Here is a 21,380-nt window from a genome sequence, read left to right as displayed (position 1 = left end):
TATAAGTAAAGAAGGCTTTGTGGTTGTTTTTAGTGTCTGCTGCAATTCTGCCTTCATAGCCGGCTTTGTAGATTTTGATGAGGGATCTCAACTTTTTGTTGAGGCTAATAAGGGAATTTTTCCATTCTTGGGACTTCACCATTTCTCTGCAACAGTTTCTTCCTTCTGTTGTAGAGTTTATCAATGGCAGGGGACCACCAGATTGGCTTCCTTTATTTTGGAGGAGAGTGTCTTGGTTCTATTGGTATGGCTTGTTCCATGCATTTATGTACGTGTTCATACAGTGCATTGGTGTATGATTTGGCAGTCATGCATCTATTTTCCATTGGCATGGGTGATATGAAGTTAGCCACCTCTGTTTTTAGGAGTCCAAATTCAGCTCTGGAGAAGTTTTTCATGGAGGATACCTTTGTGGGGGGTGGGGGTATGTGTATTTCCATGGTGATTAGTTTGTGGTCAGATTTAACCAGGGAGGAATTGACTACTGGTGTAGAGCAACGGTTGCCTATGTTAGTAATAACCACGTCAAGGATGTTGCTTCTTCTAGTGGGGTTAAGAATGAGCTGGTCCATGGCATTGGAATTGATGAATTCCTGGAAGCATTGGGCCAGTGCATTGGTGCTTGAATAGTTTTCCCAGTTGAGGGAGGCATAGTTGAAGTCACCTAGTATAAGAGTGTTGGGTTGGACCTTGAAAGATTCCAGAGTGCTTAGGAACATGGAATGAGAGTCTAGGGACATGGCCGGGGACCTATAGCAGGCTATGACCTAGATCACAGTCTTACTCAATGTTAGTTGCACCTGAAGTACCTATGATGTATTATGCTGGGCTACTAGTCTGGAGGTGTGCATATCCTTTATGAATATGTAGACACCGCCACTTTTGGAGCTTCTGTCCATGTTTCGTGGCCGAAAGGTGTGGAATGAGTTATAGCCTGGTAGTGCAGGGGTGCTTTCTGCTGGTTTAAACCAGGTCTCTGCTAGAGCACAAATGTCAATGTTCTCCATTTTGAGGAGTGCTTCGAGCAAGTGCATCTTGAGATTTAGACTTCTAGCATTGAGCAGCATGACCCTTAGACTGCATTTATTTATAGCTGTTACTGTGGTAATTTGGTCTTTGGAACACCACCTAAAAGAGGCACTATAGGGGTGGCAAGAGCCTTAGCCAGTACCCAGAAACCCAGCGGTGACAGATACAGGCCATCTCTGGCAAAGCATCAAGGTCTGTCAAGCAGACAGATACTGGATCCCCTTAGAACTTAGCCAATTGTTGAAGCCAATCATTTTTTGTTTCTACTGCAGTGTCATTCTGGGTGATGGTAGGATACTGCTCAGGACTAGTGTCATACCTGCCTGGGTCACATAATCCGAGAGCTCCATCATGTCTCTTTTCATGTAGTCCAGGGAGGAGCATCTCAGGTCATTCACATCCATATGGACAATTAGAAAGTCATACTTGTACTTGTTGTGGAGTGACCTGAGTGCATGTGTTATGTGTCAGATTCTGGCACCTGATAGACAGCTGACTGTTACCTTCTCCTTATTCAACTTAGTGAGTGGGACATCTTTGTGCCTTGATATTGAGTCATCTATGATTAGTATATTGGGCACGGTGTTTAGCCTTATGGGGTAGGTTGACGGCACACTGTGGAGGTGAGCTATGTGTCCTGTGGTTTGTGCTGTGTTGTAGTGGTCGAGTGTGTTTCTGTCTTGGAGGTCTCTGCTGTTTGGATAAATTTCTATTGACTGCCTTCATGAGGTTGGGTGTGTGGTTTGTGTTTTTATGTGAGAGCTGTGATAGTGGGTGTTCTGGAGGGCTATGTGTTTCATGTGGTGTGGTGCAGGTGTTGACATTCTCCTCTTGACCAGCTAGTCTGGTCTTGGCTGGAGAGTGTACAGCTTCCAATTTGGTGATATAAGTGCATCTCTCACAAGTCTGAGTGTTGGGAGGAAAGAGGAGAGAGGTGTCTGTGTACATGAAGCAGTTGCTAAATTGCCTCAGAATGCCCAAGTGCACCAGGTTAATAGGAGAAGGCACAGAAAACTGAGGTTTAATCATGCCAGGAGGGGTGGTCATAACTACTAAGTACTGGAGCTATTTCCGTGCTGATGGCTCTTAGTGTGCTATAATAATTGCTACAATAACTTGGTGAAGTGAAAAACGATTAGGCTTTTTGAAGTGCAAGAGAGAAAGAACTAGCAAGATCTAAGGGAAAAACTGAAGAGCGGACTTTCTGGCACTATTAATAGTTTACCTCAGCTCGGCACCGCCGAGCGGAGCTTAAATAAGAGCAAACCCATGCAAACTCAGGCTTTTTAAACCAGAAAGTTGAAAGAGATGGAAAACTGCCCAAACGTTCAATAAACTGCAATTTCTGGGCCAGAAACAACTCATCTTGTGGTAAATAGGCTATCTAGTGTTTACCACTCCCTATGATAAGCTAGAAGGCTTCCCTCCAACATAGAAAGACTTGGGGGGCTCAGAAGTTTACAAACAGTCCTGGATACAGCAAATCTGTATCAGGACTAGACTAGCTACAGGAAAGGTGGGAAACAAGCACAAACATGGGCTTTTAAACCAGAAAGTTGAAGGGGATAGAAAAACTGCCCAAACGGCCACTAAACTACAATTTCTGGGCCAGAAACCACTCCTCATGTGGTAGATAGGCTACCTAGTGCTTTCCATTCCCACGATAAGCTAGAAGGCTTCCCTCCAACACATAAAGGCTTGGGGGGCTCAGAAGCTTACAAACAGTCCTGGATACAGAAAATCTGTATCTGGACTACACTAGTTACAGGAAAGGTGGGAAACAAGCTTAGAACTTTTTTTTGTTGTTGTTTTTTACAGAAAAGCAGCTAAAACAGCAGTAAAACAATTCAAATGCAGTGCAAGTTAGCACACTTGAATGTGTACCAACAATGGCGGCTGGTGACTTCAAATCAAAGGGGGGGGCTGCAGGAGACAGCTGAATGGGTGGGGTCAATGGGGAAGGGTGTAGCCAACTAGAAAGGGGAGGAGCTATGCTCAAAACCACAAAAACTAACTAAATACACTGCCCTGGGTGCCAAACCATCATTCAGAGAGTCCAATAAAGACAAAATGAAGTGTAGAAGAATACAAATATTTCAATGCATTGGCTGCATGACAGCTTACTTAATATCTAGATGGAAACAAAAAGGTTGTGAGGCATGAAAAAATAAATTACTTTTTAAATACATTAATGGAATGCCAGTCTAAATCAAGTATAAGAAAAACAAGCAGCACTCAACTCAAACCACTTCTTGCACTGCAGTTCTAATTATAATTTATATTCAGCTTTATTAAAGTACCAAGTAACATGCTGAAAGTAGAAATCTCTGATGCCCCCACTTGTAAAAATGTTTCTTATCCAAAAAAAAACTGCTGCCTGACAACTATCTACTTGTTTCATGGGGAAAACATGATCAAAGTAAAAAATGAAAAGCAAACAAGAAATAAGCTCAAGATACATTGCATAAAAGGATTACTGTACAGGTTATGGACCATACGATTGGCATTCTGTTTAGTTTAAGGGTAAAGCCTGCAGAGATGACTGGAAGTCTCCAAGTGTAATGAGCTTCTTAAAATAATGTAATCCTGTCCTTTATTACAAATACTGTCATATGCATTTCAATACCCAAGGCTTATACATTATCTAGTTAAGTATTCTCTACATGGCAACAACAGAAAGGCTTTCAATGTTGGCAGTTCTTTAACAGTATGCTTATTAAAGCTTACTTGCATCTTACGATCTCAGCCAAGCTTACCTGATGGTCATTAAAGTATTGCTACTTAAACACAGAGCAACAGGCACTTTGAGTAATAAGCATAAATCAACAGTACAAAAAATATGACAGAAACCAGACCATTCTGCAAAAAATCAAGGACAGATGAAAAGCCACTCTTGTACTTGTGTCTCCCTTGGATGGGGTGGATACTCTGCACATTTACACTGCATAACTACTCCTTGCCTTGCTTTGACACATCCAGAGTCACTATATGGGGGAGTGGGGTGCAACAAGTATATCACAATTTGAATTGTCTCTGGCTGACTGTGATGGCCCTGACACATTTTTCATACCTCTCAACCTTAGAGCAAGAAATCTGGACAAAGCCATACAAAGAAGTGGGACAAAGGCCCAAAAATAAGGACAATTTTAAATATTGCTCTTATAAACTTAGAAAGATAATAGAGTAGGTCTTGCATTAGTATGAATTTCTGAATGGTATGAAAGCTGAAACTCAAATGTCTGTCATTATTTTCTAACTTCAGTCTTTAATGATTTGCCACTAATTTGCCAAAAAAACCCACAATTTTATGAAAAATGGACCAAAAATGTTTTGTAAAAATATAAAATAGCCACACAATGCAGCCAGGAACCTGTCAAAGAAGGGGCACGTTAAAATTAGTACTGCTAACTTGAGCAGCTGACAAAATAAAATAATCTACATGCATTTCTGAAATAAAAGTAATCTATAACTCTGATTATTACAGTTATTTCTTAATTGTAAACCATCCATGTTTTCTTCCAAAATTGCAATTTTGCGGAGGGATTATTAGGGGGAAGAGCAACAGTCTGAGCCAAAATCAGGGACAGTTGAGAGGTTTGGCTATGCCTAATTCTGTAAAGCAATTTATTTGCATGTACCTCTGAACCTGTTAATGCAATAAATCTGGACAAGGCCAAATATATTGGGGGAACATATAAACAGTACTAAAAATTGCTCTTGTATAAAGTGAGACAGTTGATAGAACAACAGGTCTTACTTTAGCATGCATTTTTCTGAAGGTTAAGAAGTCTGAAACTCAGTGTCTCAATATTTAGTGACTTAATTCCTAAATGATTTGCCAGAAAACCACAAATTTTATGAGGAACAAACCAAAAATAAGAAGCAAAAATCTATTCATTCTTTGAAAATCTGGACAGTTGGGAGGTATAGCTCAGCTGGGGCTGTCTTTAAGTTTGCCGCCCTTCCCCATCACAAAATTATGGTCGAATGGAGCCTCCCCCTGCAGCCATTCAATGATCCATTACTTGGCTATTTCACTCCATTTACCATAAACACTAATGTGCATACTGATTTACTTCTATGATGATTTGGACTTCATTTGAAAGTTTTATTTTGCATTTTACAGCACAAACACTAAGACATTTGCTAAACAAACTTAGCATTAAAACTTCTCTGCCCTTGAAACTCACATTCATTGAAACAGCATTGAAACCCACATTCAAAGAAAATACATTTTACCAGTGGCAGATACAGATTAATTCTGGGCTGTTTTCAAATCATAGGCCCCTTACATATGAAACATACATGTGCTCTTTGATACACCTTCCTATTGTTTTGAACATTTTCCCAGTAAACTATGAAACAAAATGCATGCACCAATAATGACAAAACTGCCCAATTCAGAACATCTTTCCAGTAAACAATGAAACAAAATGCATGCATGCATAATGACAAAACTGCCCAGTTCAGAACATTTCCATCATAAAAGTCTACTCAAACTTCTACAGTCCACCATTATCAGTAAATATGCACAATTCTACAGTCCACCATTATCAGTAAATATGCACAATTCTACAGTCCACTATTATCAGTAAATATGCACACTCTCTGAAGAAGTAAAACAGTCATCTAAATAATTCCACATTAAATAAATCTGTAACTAATGAAGAGGTTGCTGCTAGCAAACACCTTTATATTTCATGGTTTCATCGAAAAATAGTGTCTGATGCCCCTGAGGAATAAATTGCCTATATTACATTAAAAATGATAAGCTAGTAATATTGCAATAGGAAATGGGTGGCAAACTGATAACAGGCTCATAGTTAGTATCTTAACTTTTTCAGTACAACAGCATTCACCCCTTGTGGGAGTAGAACCAACAACCTTCTGCATCAAAAGCGGTTGTGTTATTAACAATGCAAGCTGACTTAGAATAAGCAACACTAAACTTCTCTTCCCCAGCAGCTCTCAGCTCCTTGTAAAATCTACTCAATACTCAACTGCATCTCAACTTTGCAGCACAAGAAATCTGGAAAACACCAAATTTATTGGGGGGGGGTCAAAAGTCCAAAAACCAGGGACACATTAAACATTGCTTGTATAATCTTGGAAAGTTGCTAGAATAAAATATTGTGTTACCACCATAAATTGTACTGCCAAGGTCCCTGTACAAAAGAGTCAGAGCAACATACCACTATGCCAAATCAGCTGCTTTGTGAAAGAAAAATGCTGTTACCACCATACATTTTACTACCAATGTCTCTGTGCGAAACAGTCAGAGCAACATACCACTATTCCAAATCACCTGCTTTGTGAAAGAAAAATGCTGTGTTACCACCATACATTTTACTGCCAAGGTCTCTGTGCAAAACAGTCAAAGCAACATACCACTACGCCATATCAGCTGCTTTGTGAAAGAGCAGAAGACTGAAACTTAAATGGCTATCATTTAATGAATTCATTTCTCACCATAGCTGTCAACCTCTTAGCACAAAACACCTGGACAAACCCAGTAATGAGGGAATACAGCCCTCAAACATATTCAGTGAATTCAGTTCTTGCCATAGCTGTCAACCTTAGCATAAAAAGCCTGGACAAAGCCAATAATGGGGTAATACAGTCCCAAAAATAAGGACAAATTTCAAATATTCGTCTTATAAACTTAGAAAATTGCTAGAATAAAAGGTTGTGTTAGAATAAAAGGTTGTGTTACTATGTATTTTCTGAAAAATATGAAGTCTGAAATTCAAATGCCTGTTAATTTTACTTCTGACGGAACAAAATCAATTTTCAGCAGAGGCCCAGGGAGAAATACTGCAGACACATGTCTTTGTAAAATGGCAGGACACCAGAGCAAATCCAACACAAAAACAGGGATGAGATGCAGACTACACCCAGAAGGCACCCCAGTTAAGAATCTAACCAGAAAACCTTTAGCTGTAAGGCAATGATGCTACCACTGCACCATCAAATATGTAAGAAATTAAGCATTGATGTCTGAAATTCAAATGCCTGTCAATTTATTTATCATTTTTAATCAGGACAGTCTGACTTGGAACAAAAAGACAATTTTCAGCAGAGTCCCAGGAAGAAATAATGCAGACATGTCTTTATAACATGGGAGGACACAAAAGCAAGCCAACACAAACACAAACAGAAGATGCAGACCTCACACAGAAGGCACCCCAGCCAAGAATCAAACCTGAGAACCTACAGCTGGAAGACAACAATGCTACCACTGCACCGTGAAATATCAAGCATCGTAGTATTTAGAAGCCACAGATATTATGAGGAACAGATCAGATCAAATATGAGGCAAAAATCTGCAATTTTTTTACAAATGGTGGTGGGTAGGGAATTCAGGTTCTTAACACCTGCATACAAAGAACAGGGTTCAAGCCTGAGGTATTCCTTACCATACCACCATGTGTTTGCTCTAGCCACCAGTATATAGCAACTGGGAAATTCACACACACACATACACACACACTCCAAATCCCTTCAGTACATGTAGCTCCCTTGATTAAATCCAAATCCCTTCAGACTCCATAGCTCCGCTGCCCGCGCATTACATCCACCAAATGAGATCCCCTGATGAGACTCCTGGAGCACATCCACCACGCGAAATCCAAGACTCCAGCCCTGCCTGCCAACGTTGTAGTCCGGGTCCGATCTGTTTCCAACGACAGTCTATGCAGTTAAAACTGCATAGACTTCTGGGATCTCTGCTGTTACATGTTTCCCAGTCCGGACTGCTGCTGAGACAGTCTGCACATGCTCCAGACTGTCTCAGTAGCAGTCCGGACTAGTGCGCATGGGCAAAAGTCCGTTTTTTTTTTTTAATTTTTATCCGCGAATTTTAAATTGTTTTATTTCTTTACTTTTTATTTCTTTACTTTTCTTTACAGCTGGGGGGTGCTGCAGTCCGATAGTCCAATAGCACGGGCCACCCCTGTGTACCAATATTAAAGCAAATACAGTTTAAATAAATGCAATTAAATTAAAAAAATACTAAAACGTGCAGAAAGCAGTAAATTAGGGAAAAAAAATGAAGGATTTTAGAGTATCAGAAAACAATGTCAGCAAATTTATAAATAATTCAGTCTAGCAAAAATTAAGAAAGTACAGAAATCTGAACAGTTAAAAGTGCCAAAAAATATACTTATCAGCTCTATATTTCCAGATTGTTTGAGAAGCACACTCAGTCAGAACACAAGGAGGTTCTAGCAATGGTAGATTCTAGCAAAGTGTTTTTTCAATAAAGTGGAAAGGGAGAAAGGAGAAACAGAATATAATTCAAGGTTAAGAAACTAAATGGGTTGGCCTTCTCAAATGTTCTCTCTGTATTAGGTAGAATGAGCTAATGACACTAGACTGGGATGAGTGTCCCATATCAAATTTACAGTAGGGGCAGGCAACTGCAAAGCCACCAAGTATAAGAACAAGACACCAACAGGTAGGGAGGGTGGGAAACCATACTACAACTGCTAGCTACTCACAAACATAAAATACAGCTGTCAGTATGAAAAAGCAGTTTACAGTTAAGTGATAATATATAATTATCAACCATGGAATGGGTAAGGATAATCTATAATTAAATAAGATAGGTTATCTTGAAGACAAAAAGTGAAGATGGCTAGACTTAAAATAGTTCACAAGGGCAGCTAGCCTAGTACTTACCTATGAATCTATGAATCTGTGAACCTATAAACACTACCTAGCTTGCCATAAATGTCCATATTCTTGTATAGTATTGAGTCTGGAGTATGTAATTTGTAAGTGGTGTCACTGGTAACCATCTCAAATGTCAATACCTGCTACAGAGAGTCCCAAAATGAGGGGACTGAATGGCCGAAAAATTTGACTTGTATATACCAAGTCCAAGATGCCATTTCTCTGAATATTTCCTTTTCACTAAGGTATGGCAATCTCAGAGTTGGTATATATAAGTTCAGGAGTTGTGGGGGGGGGGGGTGTCCCCACATGGGGGCACAGAGCAGACTTGTTCCCCTGCTAAAAAGAAGCTTTAAGGAGAAAAGTGATTTTCAAGATTCAACGTTTTCCCGGCCTCTTTTTTCAGCTTTTTGGCACTTGGCATTTAGGGTGCTGACATTTCACTAGGGAGCCATTATGTATAGATGGCAACAGTAGTAATACTCAAGATACATAAAGTATACATGCGAAATTGCCCTACTATTCAGGTTGTCAACAGTATAACTTGTATATCAAAATCTGAGCAGAGCTAATACTTTTAAACATAAGTTTTTGTCAAAGATACTTTCAACAACAGAATTTTTACCTATGCTAACATGTATGGACTGATAATCAAGTATGTGCTATATCAAAAAAAGACTGTTCAAAAGTTCTGAAATTCTAACGCATAGTCATTTTTTTACTATTTTCCAAAGTTTATGCTTATATGTCACCAAATTTACATAGTTGATATGTAGGTCTGATCTCTGATTTTTAAAGATAATAGCAATTTGTAAATGGGTCTATATTATCATATGGCATGCTCAGAAGAGTGAATGACCGATAATCGACCCCATCTAAGCGAAAGCTTACAACGTCGAAACTTCAGAACAGCGATTATTTTCCAATGGAAAACAACCGCTGTTCTGAAACAAAAAAAACAGTAAAACATTATTTAATGTGGGGGGCTTTGCCCCCCCACACCCCCCCCCTACTTAAATATACTAACTCCAAGATCGCACTACAGTGCCGAAAATGCAAAGTAGCCAAAGCGGCCAAACAAATTCTTTCCCAGGGAAAGAATTCTCTGAAACGCCGCTTTGCTATTTTGCCTTTTCCCGCTTTACTGTTCGACAAAGATGCATTCAACAACCTGTGTCTGCAATGGTGTAATAGTGAACCATTTGTAAACATCCCCTCTTTCATTCACTTAAAATGTATCTTCGAGAGGCTACCCTCTGGTGTTTGCCATCCAAGCAGCAGAAATCTTACATTTGCAAGATTTCAGTGTGCCAGTGGTGGAACAGGCAGCACACTCATTTTTGGTGCAGAAGACTGGGTTCTATTTGCACACCAGGTATATGAATTGCTAAAACTGAAGTGCAGCATAAAGTGGGGGGGCTGCATTCTCCACTGGATAAGATGTTAAACTGAAGTTCCCATCTGCTTGAGTTGGCTGTAGCTCTGGTGGATGTAAAAGATACCATGACACTTATTGGAAAGAGTAGAAAAAGTTCCCTGATGCCCTGGCCAAATTTCCTCGAGTAGTATAAATACCACCTCAGTTTCCCCTGAAAAGAGACCACTAGCCTAGTGGAACTAATCTAGCCAGTAAATAAATAAACTTTGATTGGACAAAATGTGACAGACATCTTAGTATGAATCAAACTGTGGTGTTATCTTCCTCTCAATGACTTGCAGCTGACTTAAAAAAGAAGGCACATCTTCTTCCATAACATGATTTTGCTAGTTTAGTTCTTTAAAAAATGGAGCAGTGCTTTCAGTTATTTCAATTGGATCTTTTATTAGTATGATACCTTGGAATTTATATTTAGTGACTATTACATTAGAAGTAACATCTGCTTTTGCCTGATTATTTAAATGGGCCTTGTTCAGAGGAAAGATTGTCAACATATTTAGATTTTCTGATAAACCAGATAAGGCAGAGAAAGTGCATAAAGTTTTAAAAACAGAATCAATAAACAAACTATGGTGGTTTAACCAAATGACAGAACAACCTGCAAATCAGAAAGAAATAAGAGGTTCTGCATGTAGGATATCGATAACTGAGCATGAAGCCAGACAACCAAAGGTTCAACATCTAGAAAAATGAGAGAGGAGAATCTTTACATGTACCCTCAGTTATCTTTAACTCATCACAGGAAATACTATTACTGACTATTCTAGATACACTATTCAAGGCAAGTAGTTATGTATATCTATAAATATTTTTGATAGACCAAAGGATTAATAAAAATATTACAGAAATGTCTATATCCTTATACTCTACCTTGCGCATTAATTCAAAGTCCAGTTATATTTGCACCCTCTCCCAGCTCTTCTTTGAACAAAACAGATCGAATTCTAATATACCAGAACCATGCAATAATTTTAGCAAATCTCTTTAGCACCAATGGGAGAAGCAAGATTTGTCTGTAGCTATTTGGCAGGAGTTTGCATTTTCTTGGTGTATAAAAGAGGATAGCATTGTCAAGGGTGAAGAAAATAGGGAACTAAGCTCACACAAGAGAATCATTAAATTTTCTTTGTGTATTTATAAATGAATGCTGTGAAATTATATTTTCCTGTGGCTTTATCCAGGGTTAAGCATGACAATACAATTTCAGAATCTCATTTTCAGAAATAGGTTTGCTAATACCTTTAGTTTGGTTTTATTAGGACTGTGTTTTAGAATAACTCATTTCATGTTAACTGTATTACTTACTTCCAGTGTACTTTTTTAACTGCAGCATCACTGCTTTATCTATTTCTAAGGAATGCTCACAGACTTTGCTGGTAGAACTGTGTAACACTGTGTAAGGTGTTTGCCTTACAAACACAAGGTGCAGCGTTTGAGTCTCACAAGGGATAATTGGATAGGCTTAAAATGGCTCGCAAGGGCAGTTAGCTTAGTATGAACCTATGTATCACTAAAATGGCAGCTCTTTATTCCTTTCTCTTACTTTTTGGTCTAACTATCCGGATTATCTAATGCCCTTTGCACAAAAAAAATAATGCCATTCTCTCTTGTTTCTAATGCGAATTAAGTACATAAAGACTCTGGTGTCATGCTTAATATATTTTATTTCATTAACATGTATATGATTTGAATGATCTCTTAACTGTAGTATTTTGTAAACCTATTTACTTGTTTGTCTAAAATATCTAATTATTTTTCATTTGCTTGTCTGTTTTTATCCAAGATACAATAACACATCTTAATTTAAACAGAAAATACTCCCAACGTGGAAAACACAAGATATCTCCCCTGTAAAACCATTAAGTGGGAGCTGACCTAATATTTAAGGTCTCAACTTCACAGACAGAAAGTACAGGGTTTGATTCTAATATCTAGTTATTGGCTACGTTTGCAATATTATGCAGACTGGAAGCCTCCTATTTATCTTTCTAATATTATACAACCCATGACTTGATCACATTAAATTTGTTAGGATCTATCAGAAATAATAGTTAAACCTACACTGTTTGGTTTTAGAAGCTGACAATGAATGTTGTTGTTGTTTGTCTTTCGGCTTTTCCCGGTTAGGGGTTGCCACAGCGGAACTCCAGTCTGCTAATGATTAGCAGTAGATTTTCATGAACACCGAGGTGCCAGCTTGGCATTCAACCTTCAACAGAGGCATGCCCATTTACGCATGTCTTTCGAACACCCACCCAACCGCGGGGAGGACATGCAGACTCCACACAGAAGGCACTCCCCGCACTCCAGCCAAGAATCGAATGGGAGAACCTCTTGCTGTGAGGCAACAACGCTACCACTGCACCACTGCGGATCTACATATATATATATATATATATATATATATATATATATATATATATATATGTGTGCGTGTGTGTGTGTGTGCGTGTGTGTGTGTGTGTGTGTGTGTGTGTGTGTGTGTGTGTGTGTGTGTGTGTGTGTGTGTGCATTCAAGTAGAGGCTTTTTGTGCTGAAGAAGCCAGGCTGTGGGGATGGCAGTTAGCAGCATACAGCTCACCTTTCCTGAGGGGGCAGACTGTGGTGGTTTTCAAGCCAGTCAATGTATTCCTTGCAAGTAAAAGACTGCAAGAATGTATGACATTATGAGACAGGATTTGGCCTGTGGCTTTTCACAAAAGTGATGTGAAGCAACTCTGTCAGTTGGATGTGAAGGATAGAATGCAGACAGGTAGAGACCATAGGAAGTCATTGCAGCGGTGGAACTCAAATTACATCCAAGGGATTGGGTTAGGACTTCATAGAAAAAATGCTTCCTTAGCCTACACTCAGCTTGATGTGAGCTACAGATTGCCAGGAGTGGAGACAAGCAGTTCTGTGGCCTGGGATCAGGAAGGGATACTGTACTGCTCCAGTTTGGGGGAAAGCCAGACTAACCTGGAGATGGGCCTAGGGTTCCCACCTACTGTGCTATACAGTTGATGGATGTAGTGCTGACATAAGCATAGAGAGCTTCCATGGCTGCCTAGATGATGGCCCTTTCAGATGGCTCACTCATGCATGTTACATGGCATGCCCCTAGTGTGGGTATCATTTAGAATGGTGGATTCTAGATGGCCATCATACAAACATATACTCAGCTACTGCTTGCTGTAATAGTTCATTGATCTTGGATAAATTTGTCTTACCTGCTCGAAGTCTATCTATATTAGGGTCAAGAACAGGATCATAATTACCCCTTCACTAGTGGATACTGTATATTTTATTTCTTAAAATGACAGCTAGCTTCAAATATCATGTTTCTTTACAGCTCTATCCATAGACATTATTAATAATCAAGCATTTATCTAACATGAGCTAAGATCAATCTGACTTACTGTCCAAGGCACCTCTAATGACAAATCCAGTGAATGATGAAAGAGACTTAGCAAACCCCGTTTTTCTGAGTGGGTAGAGATAGCAATTCCTCAACCCTTCCAATAGCGAAAAAACTTGTTAACATCATTTGTAATCAACTGATCCAAGAAGATTGCATGACAAAATTAACATTCAGCAAAAAGACCTATCAGCGCTACTTAAATAAAATAAGCACAATAAGAAATGAATGCAGTATGAGATAAGAGCTAAGTTTTCATAGGATCATAGGAAGTTATTAGGCTATTGGCCCTGAAGCTCTTATAAGCCTAGCCAAGAATTTAGCCCATGTTCCAAAAAGTCAGCACCTGATCCTACTGTCCAGCAGGGACACAGGTGGAACCCCAGGGGTGTATTTTCTGTTTCCCATCCAGTTATCCAGTTTGTGCTTAAAAAGGGTTAATAAGGTACTCTGCTTGATGTGGACAGGTAGTCTATTCCACAAAAGGGTGAGTCTCTGGAACACCAATCTGTCCTGCCAATAAGTCCTATTGATGTCATGGACCAGGTTGAGGTCACGTGTGCGGGTTACTTGAGTAGAGCTTGAGTTGCGGATATGCAGCAGTCCCATCAAGGTGGGGTCTGAGATTACTTTGTATGCCAGACAGAGGTCACCTCTGAGGAGTCTGTAGGAGACTGAGTAGAAGGACAGGGCCTTTATCCTATATGTGTATGATAGATGTTTGAGGCCCTGTATTCAATTCTCCTGGTGAAAAACCTCTGGGGTCTCTCCAGCTCCTGCATGTGCTTTGTGAGGTACATGCCAAAAGGTGCATTGTACTCAATAATGGGTCTTATAAGGGAAGAATACGGGGATGTTATGATCACCTTGTCCCTGGATGAGATACTCTTACTAATGAGATGGGCCATGTAGAACGCTTTCTGTACAATGAAGGAAATATGGTGGTCAGAAGTCAGTTTTCTATTATTTATTTATTTATTTACATTTGTTGACCGGGAGTGTCCGACTGGAAGTAGGTCCATTTTCAGCAGATGAAGAACATAGTACATCAGTAGACAACTAAAATCTTTATCTGCGAAGTGCATAACAGACATTAGCAAATGTTACAATAAGAAGTTTTTGCTGTATAAAAAGTACTAGGCTTATGAGCCTGGGTGCCCAAGTCCCTCACAACTCATTGCATGCTTAGGACCTTATTATTAATGTGATAATTTGTGGGGATATCACTCTCCCCAAAGTGGATGATGATGCATTTTTGGCATTCTGTTTGAGGCCATGTTTCTGGCACCAGTCATTTATTTGAGTGAGACCCTCTTGGAGGATATCCACATCACTAGGGGAACTGATGACAGCACCCAGCCATAGTCCACTGGTTTTGGCCTGCACCTCAGAAAATTATATCCCAAACAACAAATGCCCCAAGACTGATCCCTGGGGTATACCTTTCATTACGGGTCTACTGCTTAAGGGGGCTTCCCCTATTTTGACTAGATGGGTTCTATCAGTGAGTCAGTTTGCTACCCATCTGGTAATATATAGAATGATGACTAGTTCAGAGAGTTTATCTATTATACCTGAGCATACCTCTCAACCTGTCAGTGCAAGAAATCTGAACAAAGCCAGAAAAAATGGGGGGGGGGGACAAAGGCCCAAAACAGGGACAGAATTTAAATATTGCTCCTATAAACTTAAGAAGTTGCTAGAATAATAGGTTTTGCATTATTATACATTTTCTGAAGGATATAAATTCTGAAACTGAAATGTCTGCCATTATTTAGCATTATTTAGTGACTTCAATCTTCAATGATTTGCCAGAAAACCACAAATTTTATGTGGTACAGACCAAAAATATGTGGCAAAAATCAGTACATTCTGCGAAAATCTGTACAGCTGAGAGGTATGTACCTAAGTGGGGAATACTATAGAAGACTTTGGTCAAGTCAAGGTAGGTGGTGTGCACTGTTTTCCCCTCATCCATGGCTTTGTTGACTGTCTCAAAGAAGGCAACCAAATTTAACAGGCATGACCTCCCTTGACGAAACCAAACTGCATGGGATCTAGTGTTTGGAGGTTGCCAATATCCTTGTTAATGAGGTCCATGATAATCCACTCCACAGCCTTGCAGATCAGGTTAGTTAGTTTATTTTGTCAGTAGATTTTCTCCTTTTTCTAATACATTGAGAAATGTGGTCAGCAGTTTGTGGCCCATCATTAGTCAGGATGAAGTGCTGGTAAAAATTTTTCTAAAAAAAGTGAATTTTTTTCTTAGAGCAGATTTTTGAATATAAAAGAAATTTTGACTCTAAGGAAGTCTGGAGCAGAAAGTGTTGATTTGGGGTCTTGCCCTTTTGGGAGGTGTAAGATATGTGGAAAAATGAAAAATGTGACTGGTGGTAGTATTAAGGGGAGGAAGTAAGAGGATGCTGACCATTTTGATTGTCGTTCATGTGGAGTGGTGCAGATCATAGATTGTGGTTGCATACCCACAAAGTGGTATGTGGGACAAACCAAGATAATGGTGAAGATATGGGTTTTGGAACATTTGAGGGATACAAGGAACCACAATTTGGACAGTCCTGTGGCCCAACATCTTCATTTAGCACAGGCAGGCTCAGATAGCAGCTTTTTCTTTAGCATTTTAGCTAAACCTCAGAATTATTTCAGAAATTATTTCATGTATAAATTGTTACAAATGGAGACTAGGTTTATTATAAATTATATAACTGTGCGACCAAATGGCACGAATTTAGAGATAAATCTTAATGTGTGAGAGGTGTTTTGATGTATTTTGCACAATTAATTTTGTATCATCATACATTTTAATAGTTAAAATTAATGTATTGCATTTGACGAAGGAGCTAGTCTCTGGGAATTTAATTGTATTGAAATCATTGGGACACTATGTTCGGGTGATTTAAATAAGATGCGTTAATTGTTTTACATAAATAGACTGCATTAATGGTGTGTAATTCATTCCTTGAAGGCAATTTGGTCGAGGTACCGGAAGCACCATTAAAGTTTCAATTTTTGCAGTTAAACTGCTGTGGCTCTGTTTGTTTTTGTTTTTTTTTTGGAATTGGTAGTAATGTTGTGCTCTGATGTAGTTAGTCTGATGGGTCTATAATTTCCTGGATTTGTGGATGCTCCATCTCTGTGGAACGGGATGATAGTGAATGTCCTCTACTCGGCTGGGACGAAGCCAGTACTCAGACTTTGGTTAAACAGTGTGCCTAACAGTGCTGCAAGTTTCTGCCTGAGTTCCTGTATGATGCAGCCTGGGATGTTATTGGGTCTTGCTGGAGTACAGTAACTTAGACTCATTATAAACTGGTTAAAGACCATCAGCATGCATAATGCTGACAGTCTGTGTACACATTAATATACAGCATGTTTTATTATAAGCTGCAATCATAAAGGGCACTATATTAAGAAACTCTACTGTGCCTGCAGTAAAGAGAAGTAACAATAGGAGCTAAACACCTTACCAAACTTACTGTTTCCGTAAATACCATTTGCTCAGTGGCAGCATAGGTGTCTGAGTACTTTTGAAGAATTAATTTGGTTACCATTATCCATGATAGAGATCTACAATAGTTTTGTTTGCTGAGCCAAGATATCTACAGTCACAAAACCATCGGATGCAGGTAATTAAAGGAGAATGGCCACACTGGTGTACATAGAAACTGACGAGATAAAAATACTCTGACTGTATTAACACTTCATTGCAAAGCATTGCTATTCACCTTAATAAAGCATGCTCATTCATTTATTTTCAGACAACTTACACAAAGTAGAGGTAACAGTATGCTATCTCTTCCTGGTTTTGGATAGTGATTAGTTGTATTAGTATCACTTAGTGCTCAGGTATACTTAGGACTTGAGGAGTGACACCAATCTACAGGAATATCTATACTTCAGTAGTGATATTCAATGTAAATGTTCTTATTTCTGTTTATAAGAATGAAATAGATGGAAATCTTAGACACCAAGACCCACAGCATAGATCTTAATTAGATTTTGATTCTAGTTTAAAAGGTAAATGAACAGCTTCATCTTGAATTAATTTCAATGTCATTTTTATACTGCAACATTTAAAAATATCTTTTTATACAAAATGCATATTTTAGATCTTAAGACACAGTAACACCATCATATGTTTTGGATAGCATTTATATTTATCACAAAATCAGTAGTTTTCCAACATTGCAGTTTATAATCCTGTGATGACCATTCTGACTTCAAAGGGAAATTATGCTCATGCATCAATATCTTTACACTGGTTATAGAAATGTATATGCAGTTTTAAGGGAAAGACAACTTGATTTTGTTACACTGCATTGCATGCATTATTAGCTGTTAAGTACAAAAAGTCAACAGAAAGGGAAATCCAATAAAGCCTACACAATTTATTTTTTTGTGCAGGCATTGCACTGAGATGCTTACATGGACATGAACATCTTTAGATTCAGTAATTCTTGGTTAGGAGAAAGCATGCACACACAAACATGGAAATGTCCGTGGCATGCAAATTGCCTCATAAGCAGGTGAATCTCGTGCAAATGTGGTAGGTAGAGTGATCCAACATGCAGAAAGACAAAATATAAGACTACATATACATATGAGCAAAACTATTAGTTTGCATGTCAGGAAGATTACAGGAAATAAGTTAAATTAATCATTTTTGCTTTAATAATCTCAGCATGTTTGCACTATGTGCCGCAGTGTGCAAATGGGCTTAATAAAAAAAAAAATTACGAAAAAAAAAAAAAATTATAGTATGCGACAGAAATGTATTATAGGAGCTTGTGTGGGCTGCCGACAGTGGTGCATTGCTGCTATTGCTAAGGCGATAGGGCTATGAAGTGTGTAGTTTCTAGCTGTCAGCACGGATAAGTATGTAAATTATGTGGGGTTATTGAATAGCAGAAAGGAGTAATCATTTCCACATATCCCCTTTGAGTAGGGTCTTATAGCATGTTGATGTTTACACAGGATGTGGCTTAGGTGTGCTCTGTTGCGTGATGCACTGCCTGGCTAAATGTGTTCTCAAAACCGGATGTATTCACTTAGACATTTTGACCTTTCTATAAGCTATGCTGCTTGGGGCTGTGCATGGCATCGTATACTGAAACAGGGCCATTAACTCATTACATCTGAGTGACGTCTCCAGGTGCATCTGCAGTTAACTTCTACTGATGCCTCTAGGTGTCAAATATTGTTCATTCATATTTGCATCAATAATTCTAAAACCATGCTATGTGTAAGGTTTTAAAATATTTCATCTTAAAACTTATATAATAGCAAACTCAATTGTATTAATATTTGATCTCTGTCTAGTGTAGGTAAATAGATATCAACTGTTGTTTTTATAATATTAATTTATATAGATATAATTGCCACATTTTTCTAAATATCTCAACAACCTAGTAACAAAGGCAGAACTCCTTAGTCTCATATGAAAGCTCTCAGCTAGATGAATAAAATGCTGCTGACAGTATGTGTGTAATAAGTGGTTGCTGATATATTGTAAGTTTTTTTCAAAATATTACAAATTTAATATGTGTTTACTGTGACTTATAAAATTCAGTTTAAATCCTAGAACCTAAAGAATGCTACCCCTATAAAAGGAGTTTGTGTTGAAGAGTTTACCATTTATACTTCTTTCATAACCCTCACGTTTCCAGAGATATGAACATTTGTTTGGAATGTGACAACATAATCTGATTCTGTAAAAAAGCTTAGGCTCCGCCTATTGGAAGTTACAGTGCAAACTTCCTGAGCTTCATTGGAGTGAATGAGTTAAATGATGTTAATTATATTGCAGGTAGGTGAAATGCATCATAGTTTGCCAATCACACATTCTGCACCTACAGCAGAGCTGTATAAAGTATGCATACACCCTACATACTGATTTTCCTGCAATACTCTGGACCATTGGAGTACAGACTTGGGAATTTTAATTGAGATAATGCTAGAGACTGCTGCAGGTCTGCTACATCTGTATGTGCTAGAGGCTGAAGTCAATGCTGCTGGTGCTGCTGACAATAGGCCTAAGCAGAGAAGATGAGTGTTCAGGCCTAGGGTAACCTTCCAGGAGCTACATGAGCTGGAGATTGTAGAATGCTACAAGTTCAACAGGGACATACTACAGGAACTCACTGAGCTCTGCCACCCTCAACTCAGGCCTAGAGCCAACAGAGGGGAACCTATCCCAGTGGAAACAAGGGTATGTGTAGCCCTTAGGATACTAGCGACAGGTACTTTCCAAAGACAAACTAGGGACATGATGGGGGTCTCACAAGCATCAGCATTCTGGTTAGTTTACCAATTCCTGGATGCTATGCTACCACATGCTTGTGAGCACATATATTTTCCCCTCACCTCTGAGGTGAGGGCCAGCAATATGCAACACTTCTACTGTATAGCAGACTACACTGAAGTCTGGGTGCCATAGATTGCACTCATGTACACATCAAGGCACCACTCGGTGAAGAGGGTAGAATCTACATTGACTGCAAGGGGTACCACTCCATCAACTTCCAGGTCTAGTGCAATGCCCAGGGGATTATCCTGAATGTGTGTGCTGGCAGTCCTGGCAGTTATCACTACTCCCATATCTGGCATGTATCAAAGCTGTACCAGATGTTTGCTAGGGGGGACATCCCATTTACTGGGGGATGCTGGCTATGCCCTGGAACTATGAATGATGACACCCATCAGAAATTCACACACACCCATGGAAGAATGCCATAACGAGGCACACGCACAAGCTAGAAACATCATAGAGTGTGTGTTTGGGCTTCTGAAGTCATGGTTCTGGTGCCTGGATATATCTGGTGGAGCCTTGCAGTACTCTCCTGCCACATGTGCATATATTTTCACAGTATGTTCTATGCTACACAATCTGATCCTGCAGAAACAGCTGCAGCAAAATTAGCAAAGGGAAGGAATACACAGTCCCATACTAGTGCATAGGTCAACAAAGCCACAGTCATAGGAGGACTCGTAAGAGGAACCTCCTGCAGATGTCATTGTAGGCAGACGTAGGCATGCTCAGTATGCACTGGCATTGGCTAAAAGACAATGCATAGCACATTCACTGACAACCTAGGGCCCTAGGGACTGACACCTTAGTCTTACTCACATACGTATATCAAACTCGATGTCAGGCCACCCACACAACCAGCACCTATCTATGTATTGGCTGTGTACTGCTTGTATCAGGCAGAGTCAGCCCTGAACTTCAGTTCTGTCACCTGCTGCATTTGCAAGGTAAGTCTCTAACCTACACAGTACTTGTAAGGATTAGTATGATGGTACTATGGTACTTATGGATCAACTACATTTATGCAAGTAAATATAATCGGCTGTTTGGACAAAAGTAGCATCCACAAAGGACTACAGATACCCAGTCCACAATCATATGTATGTTACTAGTCACTAGGCTTCATGCATGGTATATTCACTATATCAGTTAAGGGAGATATTAAACAGAAGTATTACATGATATTTGGACTACTGTGTATCCCAGCAGAACATGCGGTGTTGTTCCCCCACCCCAACACAGCAGTGCTCCCATATAACTGCTGTAACAGTAACTCATCAATGGTATATCAGCAGTCCAGGCAATCTCAGGGCAGTAACATAGCAATTGATCATACATTGTATGTCTCACGTAATGCAAGAATAACAATGAATATATTGATGCTGCTGATTGTGTGATGCATGACTACTCTGGCAGCTTGTGTGGCTCAGTGGACTAGGGAAGTTAGTATGGGTGATGGCATTGATGGTTCTACTCTGGTAATATGCACATCTTTTGGATGTCAGGTAGTAATATGT

This window comes from Protopterus annectens, chromosome 1.part0 (genome assembly GCF_019279795.1).
Source record: "Protopterus annectens isolate FY-2018-M chromosome 1.part0, PAN1.0, whole genome shotgun sequence".
In the NCBI taxonomy this organism is placed as follows: Eukaryota; Metazoa; Chordata; order Ceratodontiformes; family Protopteridae; genus Protopterus; species Protopterus annectens.
The sequence above is the reverse complement of the archived record's forward strand: the minus strand, read 5'-3'. Positions refer to the sequence as shown.